Source organism: Chlorocebus sabaeus, chromosome 18 (assembly GCF_047675955.1).
Source record: "Chlorocebus sabaeus isolate Y175 chromosome 18, mChlSab1.0.hap1, whole genome shotgun sequence".
NCBI classification, from domain to species: Eukaryota; Metazoa; Chordata; class Mammalia; order Primates; family Cercopithecidae; genus Chlorocebus; species Chlorocebus sabaeus.
In genome coordinates this window covers 68,805,900-68,815,532 of record NC_132921.1, presented here as the reverse complement: position 1 = coordinate 68,815,532, position 9,633 = coordinate 68,805,900, and the positions used below count along the sequence as shown (strand labels likewise).

At 38.0% G+C, this 9,633-nt stretch overlaps 1 non-coding gene across 1 annotated transcript; it reads left to right on the top strand.

The window, feature by feature from the left end:
* The first annotated feature begins 672 nt into the window (after nucleotides 1-672).
* Nucleotides 673-806, top strand: LOC119618686 (small nucleolar RNA SNORA48). The gene has a single exon (XR_005235056.2). It is a non-coding gene; the product is annotated as a small nucleolar RNA SNORA48 (small nucleolar RNA).
* The last annotated feature ends 8,827 nt before the right edge of the window (nucleotides 807-9,633 follow it).

Below are 9,633 nucleotides of genomic sequence, written 5' to 3'. Positions count from 1 at the left end.
CAGCCTGGCCAACATGGTAAAACCCTGTCTCTACTAAAAATACAAAAGTTGACCAGGTGTGGTGGCTCACGCCTGTAATCCCAGCACTTTGGGAGGTCAAGGCAGGTGGATCATGAGGTCAGGAGATCGAGACCATCCTGGCTAACACGGTGAAACCCCATCTCTACAAAAAATTAGCCAGGCATGGTGGTGGGCACCTATAGTCCCAGCTACTTGGGAGGCTGAGGCAGGAGAATGGCGTGAACCCAGTGAGCTGAGATCGCGCCACTGCACTCCAGCCTGGGCAACAGAGTGAGACTCTGTTTAAAAAAAAAAAAAATACAAAAGTTTGCTGCGCATGGTAGTGCATGTCTGTAATCCCAGCTACTCAGGAAGCTGAGGCAGGAGAATCGCTTCAATCCAGAAGGTAGAGGTTGCAGTGAGCCAAGACTGCATCACTGTACTCCACCCTGGACAAAAAGAGTGAGATTTCATCTAAGAAAAATGAAAAAAGAAAGTAACTAGGCAAACGAACAACAATACCTGTAACAACAAAACCTGGGGAAGGGTGAGAAATCTGATATCCTCAGTTGCCACATTCTATTATTTTAAATGCCCAGTTTTCAACAACAGCAAAATGAAACAGACAAAAATTGGAATGTATGACTCATACACAGGTAGAAAAGCAGTCAATGCCTCTGACTTGGGTAGAGTGGCATGTGGCTGTGGCATTTATCTCATATCAGCCAGGGACAAAGCAATCCCTTGTCTATCTCGGTTTGGCGTTTGGTCTGTGCCCATGGCTGCTTCACGCCTTGGACACATTGGAGGAACACAGTAAATATAAACTTTCCTTGAGGAAGCATAGACAACAGACTTACTAGACAAAGACTTTAAATTAGGTGTTATAGATAGGCTCAAAAACTAAAATAAACTATGTTCAAATAATTAAAGATATGTATGAGAATGATGTTTCACCACATAGACAATATCAATAAAGAGAAGAAAATTATTTAAAAAGAACCAAGTAGAAATCCTAGAGTTGAAAATGAAAATAATCAAACTATAAAAAATTATCATCATATTCAAAGTAGATTTGAGCTGGTAAAAGAAAGAATCAGTGAACTTGAAGACAGGTCAATTGAGATTACCTAGTTTGAAAAATAAAAGGAAAAAGAATGAAGAAAATAAACAGTCTCGGATACCTATAGGACATCATCAAGTGTACCAACATAGGTAAAATAGAAGTCACAGAAGGAGAGGAGAGACAAAAGGAGAAGAAAGAATATTTAAGGAAATAAACTGAAAACTACACAAATTTGATTTAAAAAATCAATCTACACATTCAAGAATCTGAATAAATTCCAGCTGGGCACAGTGGGTCACACCTGCAATCCCAGCACTTTAGGAGTCTGCGACGGGAGGATCACCAGAGGTCAGGAGTTCAAGACCAGCCTGGCCAACATGGTGAAACCCCACCTCTACTAAAAATACAAAAATTAGCCAGGTGTGGTGGTGGGTGCTTGTAATTCCAGCTACCTGGGAGGCTAAAGCTGGAGAATTGCTTGAACCTGGAAGACAGAGGTTGCAGTGAGCCAAAATTATGCCATTGCACTCCAGCCTGGGCAATAGAGCAAGACTCCATCCAAAAAAAAAAAAAAAAAAAGAATAATCTTAATGAATTCCAAATAGAATAAATCCAAAGAGATCTATACATGGACACATTATAATCAAGCTGTCAGAAGCCATAAATAGGAGACCAATGCTCATATATCAGCATTCTTCACAATAGCCAAAAGGTGTAAATTTCTCAAATGTCCATTGGCAGATGAATAGACAAACAAAATATGGTATACCCATACCAGGGAATATTACTTAGCTATGAAAGGAAGAAGATTCTGATACATACTACAGCATAAATGAATCTTGAAGATATTTTCCTTAATGAAATAAGTCAGGCACAAAAGGACAGATGTTGTATAATTCCACTTATCTGAGGTACCTAAAACAGCCAAATGTATAGAGACAGAGAGTAGAATTCAGGTTTCCAGGCATTGGGAAGATGGGAAATTTGGGAGTAATTGTTTAATAGGTGCTGAATTTTAGTTTGGGAGGATAAAAAATGTCTGGAGATGGATTGTGTGTTAGTCCATTTTGCATTACTATAAAGGAATACCTGAGACTCAGTAATTTATAAAGAAAAGAGGTGTATTTGCCTCACAGGTCTGTAGGCTGTAGATGTATGGAACCTGCATCTGCTCAGTTTCCAGTGAGGCCTCAGGAAACTTTTACTCATGGCAGAAGGGAAAGGTAGCTGGCATGTCACATGACAAGAAAGGGAGCCAGAGAGAGGAAGAGAAGGTGCCACTTTCCTTTAAACAATTATCTCTTGCATGAACTAGAGAACTCACTTATTACTATGTGGAGGGCACCAAGTCATTCATGAAGGATCCACCCCCATGACCCAAATACCTCCCACCAGGCCCTACCTCCAACAAGGGAAATTATATCATTTCAACATGAGATTTGGAGAGGACGAATATGCAAATCCCATCAGATGGTAGTGATGACTGAACAACCATGTGAACTTACTTAATATGAAATACATGTGTACTTTATATGAATGCCACAGAATTGTACACTTAAAATGGCTAAATGATAAATTTTATGTTATGTATATTTTACCAGAAACAAAACAAAGACAAACAATGAATCTTTAATGCAGCCAGAGAGAAGTTATTCACCACATGAAAGTTTATAAGTGACTTCTTATAAGAAACCATAGAAACCAAAAAGCAATGGGATTATATACATAAGTACTGGGGGAAAAAAAAACTGTCAACTAAAAGTTCCATATTCAGCAAAACTATACTTTTAAACAAATGCGAAATTAAGACATGCTGAAAAAAACAAAAATGAGAGAATTTGTTCACTAGTAGGTGTGTTCTACACAGAATACTTAAAAGGAATTCTTTTGATTGGAATTGAAGGGCACTAGAGAGAAACTGAAGTCTACATAAAGAAATAAAAAGCGCTGGTAAAGATAAACACATAAGTAATTGTAAAAGACAGTATAAATATAACTTTTGTAACTCTTTTTACTCCTATCTAAAAGATAACTGCATAAAGCAATAATTTTAAAACTGTGTGAATGTGCTTATAAGGTACAAGGATATAATTTGTTTGACAATAATAATGAGAAGTAAGGAGAAAGATAATGGGGCTATATTGGAGCAAATTTTGGATACTATTGAAATTAAATTATATAAATAGAAAATATCTATTTAATTGAAAGAAGTCTGTAGTAGAATAACAAAAAGACATAAGATATACAGAAAACAAATAGCCAAATGGCAGGCATAAATCCTATTTTACAATAATTACATTAAATATAAATGAAATAAGTATTCCAATCAAAAGACAGAGGCTGGCAAAATGGAAATAAAAAACACCTGATACAACTATATGCCATCAACAAGAGATACGCTTTAGATTAAAATCACAAACAGGTTGGAAGTAAAAGGTTAGAAAATATATGCCATAAAACAGTGTCAAAAATAGAGCTGGAGTGGAGCTAATATCAGTCAAAATATACTTTAAGACAACAAGTTTTACTAGAGAAAAAGCAGGAGGTTTTAAAATAATGAGTCATTTCATCAGGAATATGTAACATTTATAAACATGCACATACCTAACAAGGGAGCCCCCAAAATAGATGAAGCAAAAACTAACAGAATTGAAGAGAGAAATAGATGATTCAAGATTAATACTCCAAAACTCTAATATTTCGTTTTCAATACTCAGTAGAATGATTAGGGATAAGATCAACAAGGAAATAGAAGACTTGAAAACAGTATAAACCAACTAGCCTAAGCAGACATTTGTGGAACACTCCACCCAACTATACCAAAATTCACATTTTTGTCAAGTGAAACATGCCCAAGGATAGACAATATGGTAGGCTGTTCAACTAGTCTCAATAAATTTAAAATACTGAAATAATGAAGTATATGTTTTGTAATTGCAATGGAAATAAATTAGGTCTTTTAATAGAAGGAAATTTAGAAAATTTATGAATATGTGGAAATTAAATAACAAAATTCCAATAATAATAGGTCAATGAAGAAATCATAAGGGAAATGAGAAAAATACTTTGAAATGGATGAAAATGAAAACAGCATACTGATGTTTATGGAATGCAGTGAAAACAGTGCTAAGAAGTAAATTTATAACTGTAAAGGACTATATTTAAAAAGAGGAGAGCTTTTGAATCTTTAAGTGAATTCTTCCTTAAAAACAAGAAAAAGGAGAAAACTAAACCCAAAGCAAGCGGAAACGAGGGAAACATAAAGATTAGATAGGAGATGAATGAAATTGAGACTAGAAAAACAATAAAATGAAGCCAAAAGTTGATTCTTTGGAAAACTTAACAAAATTGACAAACTTAGCTAGAGTAACAGAAAATGAGAGTGAAGACTCAAATTACTAAAAGCAGGAGTAAAAGAGGGAATGTTACTACCAACCTTACAGAAATAAAAAATGGCTATAAGGAAATACTATGAGCAAGAGTATGCCAATAAATTAAACAACCAACATGAAATGGAAAGATTCCTCTAAAGACATAATCTACCAAAACTGACCCAAGAAGAAACACATCTGAATATACCTATAACAAGAAAAAAGATTAAACTAGTGATGAAAAATTGTCCATAAAGAAAATACCAGGCCAGTTGTCTTCATTGTTGAATTTTATCACATGTTTAAAGAAGAATAAACACCAATCCTTAACAAACTTTTCCAAAAAATAGGAGTGAAACTTCCCAATTCATGATAGGAGCCCAGTTTTAACCCTGATACTTAGACACATACATTGTAAAGAAAACTGTAGACCAATATACCTTATGAAAACAGATGCGAAAATCCCTAACAAAATACTAGCAAATTTAATATAGCAATATATAAAAAGGATTATGCAATATCAGCAAGTGGGATTTATTCTACTAATGCAGGTTGGTTCAAAATACAAAATTAATCAGTGTAATGCATCATATTAATATAATAAAAGACAAAAGACACATGATCATCTCAATGGATGTAAAAGCACTTTTCACAACACCCTTTCACATTAAAAACCTTAACCAATTGAGAATAAAAGTAAACTTCCTCAACTTGATAAAACACACAGCTAACATCATAATTATGAAAGACTGAATGCTGTCCCCCGTCCCCCACCCCAAGATTAGGAACAAGATAGGAATGTCCACTTTCACCCTTTCTATTCAACATTGTACGTAAGTTCTAGCCAGGGAGAGTAGACAAGAAAGAGAAATAAGCATCAAAATTGGAAAACTATCTCTATTCCCAGATGACGTGAACTTCTATATTGAAAATCCTAAAGAATCGATGAGAAAATCTATTAGAACCAATAAAATACATTCGGCAAGGCTGCAGGATACAAACTCAATACATAAAATTTAACTGTATTTCTATATACTAGCAAAAAGCAAATCAAAAGTGAAATTAAGAAATCAATTCCATTTACCATAGCATCAAAAGGAATACATTTAACTAACAAAGTGTAAGAATTGAATACTGAAAACTGTAAGACATAATTTGAAGACATTTAACAATACCAAAATAAATAGAAAGAAATCCCATGTTTATGGATTGCAGGCTTAATATTGATATCAGTAATCTCCCAAATGACCTACAAATGTAATGTAATCCCAATCAAAATTCCAATTGCCTTCTTGAAGAAATAAACAAGCTGGTCCTAAAATTCATATTGAAATCCACAGAACCCAGAATAACCAAACAATCTCAAAAAAGAACAACAAAATTAGAGGACTCATACTTCTCAATTTCAAACTTACTGTAAAGTTACAGTAATCGAGATATGAGATATTGGTACAAAGATAGATAGACAAACAGACAATTGCAACACAATTGAGAGTCCAGAAATAAACCCACATATTTATGGTAAACTGATTTTCAAGAAAGCTCAAAAAATGCAAAACAATTAAGTTGTACCACTATCTGTATCTCACACTATACACAAAAATTAACCTGAAATGCATAACAGACCTAAATGTAAGGCCTAAAACTGTAAAATGCTTAAAAGTAAACATAAGTCTTTGTAACCGTGGACTAGTCAATAGTTTCTTAGCTATCACACCAAAAGCATACCCAATAGAAGAAAAAAAAATAGATCAATGGAACATCATTAAAATAAAAACTTTTGGCTTCAAATGACACCATCAAGAAAATGAAAAGACAACCCAAAGAATGTGACAAAATATCTGCAAATCATATATCTAATAAGGGACTTGTATATATAAAAAAAACCTCTCACACTCAAACATGAAAATACAGATAATTGGCCGGGCATGGTGGCTCATGCCTGTAATCCCAGTACTTTGGGAGGCCGAGGCAGGCAGATCACGAGGTCAGGAGATCGAGACCATCCTGGCTAACATGGTGAAACCCTGTCTCTACTAAGAATACAAAAAATTAGCCAGGTGTGGTGGCAGGTGCCTGTAGTCCCAACTACTTGGGAGGCTGAGGCGTGCAACCTCACCAACATCACTTGTTTTTTGACTTTTTAACAGTATATATTCTGACTGGTGTGGGATGGTATCTCATTATGGTTTTGATTTGCATTTCTCTGATGATTAGTGACGTTGAGTATTTCTTCATGTTTCTTGGCCACTTCTATGTTTTCTTTTAAGTGTCTACTTATGTCTTTTGGCCTTTTTTTTTTTTTTTTTTTTTGAGGTGGAGTCTCACTCTGTTGCCCAGGTTGGAGTGCAGTGGCGCAATCTCGGCTCACTGCAAACTCTGCCTCCTGGGTTCACGCCATTCTCCTGCCTCAGCCTCCCGAGTAGCTGGGACTACAGGCGCCCGCCACCACGCCAGGCTAATTTTTTTTTTTTTTTTTTTTTTTGTATTTTTTGGTAGAGACGGGTTTTCACTGTGTTAGCCAGGATGGTCTCGATCTCCTGACCTTCCAAAGTGCTGGGATTACAGGCGTGAGCCACCGTGCCCAGCCATTTTTGGCCATTTTTAATGGGGTAGTTTTTTGCTCAGCCTGCTACCAAAACCTGGCAAAGACACCACAAAAAAAGAAAACTACAGGACAATATCCCTGATGAACATAGACGCAAAAATCCTCAACAAAATACTGGCAAACCAAATCCAGTGGCACATCAAACAATTATGTCACCATGATGAGGTAGGCTTCATTCCTGGGATCCAAGGTTGGTTCAATATATATGAATCAATAAATGTGATTCACCACATAAACAGAATTACAAACAAAAACCATATGATTATCTTAATAGACATGGAAAAGTTTTGATAAAATTCAACATCCCTTCATGGTAAAAACCCTCAAGAAACTAGGCATCAAAGGAACATACCTCAACATAATAAGATCCATCCATGATAAACACATAGCCAACAGTATACAAAATGGGCAAAACTGGAGCCGTTCCCGGTTGCCCACTCTCACCACTCCTATTCAACATAGAACTAGAAGTCCTAGCCAGAGCAACTAGGCAAGAGAAAGAAATAAAAGGCATTTAAACAGGAAAAGAAGTCAAACTATCTCTTTGCTGACAATATGATTCTATACCTAGAAAACCCTAAAGGTACCACCAAAAGACTTTTGGAACTAATAAAATAACACCAGTAGTTTCAGGATACAAAATCAGTGTACAAAAATCAGTAGCATTTCTACCAATAATGTTCAAGCAAACCGCCAAATCAAGAACGCAGTCCCATTTACAATAGCCATAAAAAAAATAAAATACTGGCTGGACGTGGTGGCTCACGCCGGTAATTCCAGCACTTTGGGAGGCCGAGGTGGGTGGATCATGAGGTCAGGAGATTGAGACCATCCTGGCTAATACGGTGAAACCCTCTCTACTAAAAACACAAAAAATTAGCCGGGCGTGGTGATGGGCACCTGTAGTCCCAGCTACTCCAGAGGCTGAGGCAGGAGAATGGCACGAACCCGGGAGGCAGAGCTTGCAGTGAGCCGAGATCGTGCCACTGTGCTCCAGCTTGGGTGACAGAGCGAGGCTCTGTCTCAAAAAATAAAATAAAATAGAAAGTAAAAATATAAAATAAAATACCTAGGAATACATCCAACCAAGGAGGTGGAAGATCTCTACAAGGAGAACTACAAAACACTGCTGAAAGAAATCACAGATGACACAAACAAAGGAAATACATCCTGTGCTCATGGATTATAAGAATCAATATTGTGAAAATGACCATACTGCCCAAAGCAATCTACAGATTCACCATTGTTCCTATCAAACTGTCAACGTCCTTTTTCACAAACTTAGAAACAATGATTCTTTGGACTACTTAATGCTCAGATAGTGTTCGGAATGAGCTGACCAGTGTGGTCACCATCTGGGAGAACTCAGGAAGCCCTCGCATCCTCTGTGGGCAGAGGTGGGTTTCTCTGTGAAGGAAGTCTGATGATAATGCCCACTCTGGTTGTCTAGCTCCTCCCCACTCCCACAGCAGACTCGGGATTCTCGGGCCATGGGCTTGGGTAGGGATTTGGGGTCTGGGCTGACGGAAGGAGCAGGGTGAGCAGTGCCCAGACAAGCACTAGGGTGTGGGATGGAGATGCCAGACCAGAGCAGAGAGTTTGAGCAGAGGGCAGGAAGTAAAACTTGCAGAGACTTCCTGAGCAGCTGAGTGTCAGCTGGGGGGCCTAAAATATCCACTGGATTCCTGGGGACAGGGGAGACACAGTCACAGGTTCTGAGCTGGCTGAATTATGGGTGTCTTAAGGACAGCCAGAGCCCTCGTGGGTGAGAAGAGTGAGAGGCGTCCTTAAGAAGTGGCCCCCTACACCTGTAAGAATATGGGTAGAGAGGAAAGGAAACAGCATTTTGTTGGCGCTGGAGGCCACAGGGCAATAGGTGGGAAGCAATAGAGGCAAGAGATGCAGATATGAGCATGACTGCAATTCCCTGGGGGAGGAACCTTCAGAAGGATAATGAAGGATGACATGAGGATGCTCATCATGTGCCTGGCATGGTGTTAGGCATGATTCAAGGATTCTTCATTTAATTCCCATAACAACGCTATAGGACAGGTGCAATTATGACATCATTGGAGATGAGAAAACTGAAGCTGAGGAAGTGAAAGTTAGTTGCCCTGGTTTTCTCAACTAGTAGGTGCAGAACTAGGATGGACAGAGCAAGTGCTACCCAGAGAGAAGACTCTGCTGGGTGCCTGCAACCAAGAGGTCTTGGAAGCTCTCCTTCACCCTGGCTTAAGAGTAACAGGAGGAAGATACACTGGAAACAATGGCAGCACCGGGCGTATCTCTGGGTCCTTGCTCGATTAGACTTTTCAGCCTCTGTCTTGTACTTGCCAGCTGCAAGCTCTGGATTTGGGAGGAGCTGAGAAGGAGACAGGCTGGAGAGGGAGGGGCAGCAAATCCAGGTATTGTTTCACTGAGCTTAAGGACAGAGAATAATAGCCCGTAAGTCTGTTTTGAACACTCAAAGTGCTTGCCCAGCCTGAAAGACTGAGCTTTGAAATCTAAAACAAGTCGAATCGAATGTCTTTGAGAGCCAAAATGGAGAAAACTAATCAGCTTATAATATCATATATACCAAGGCACCT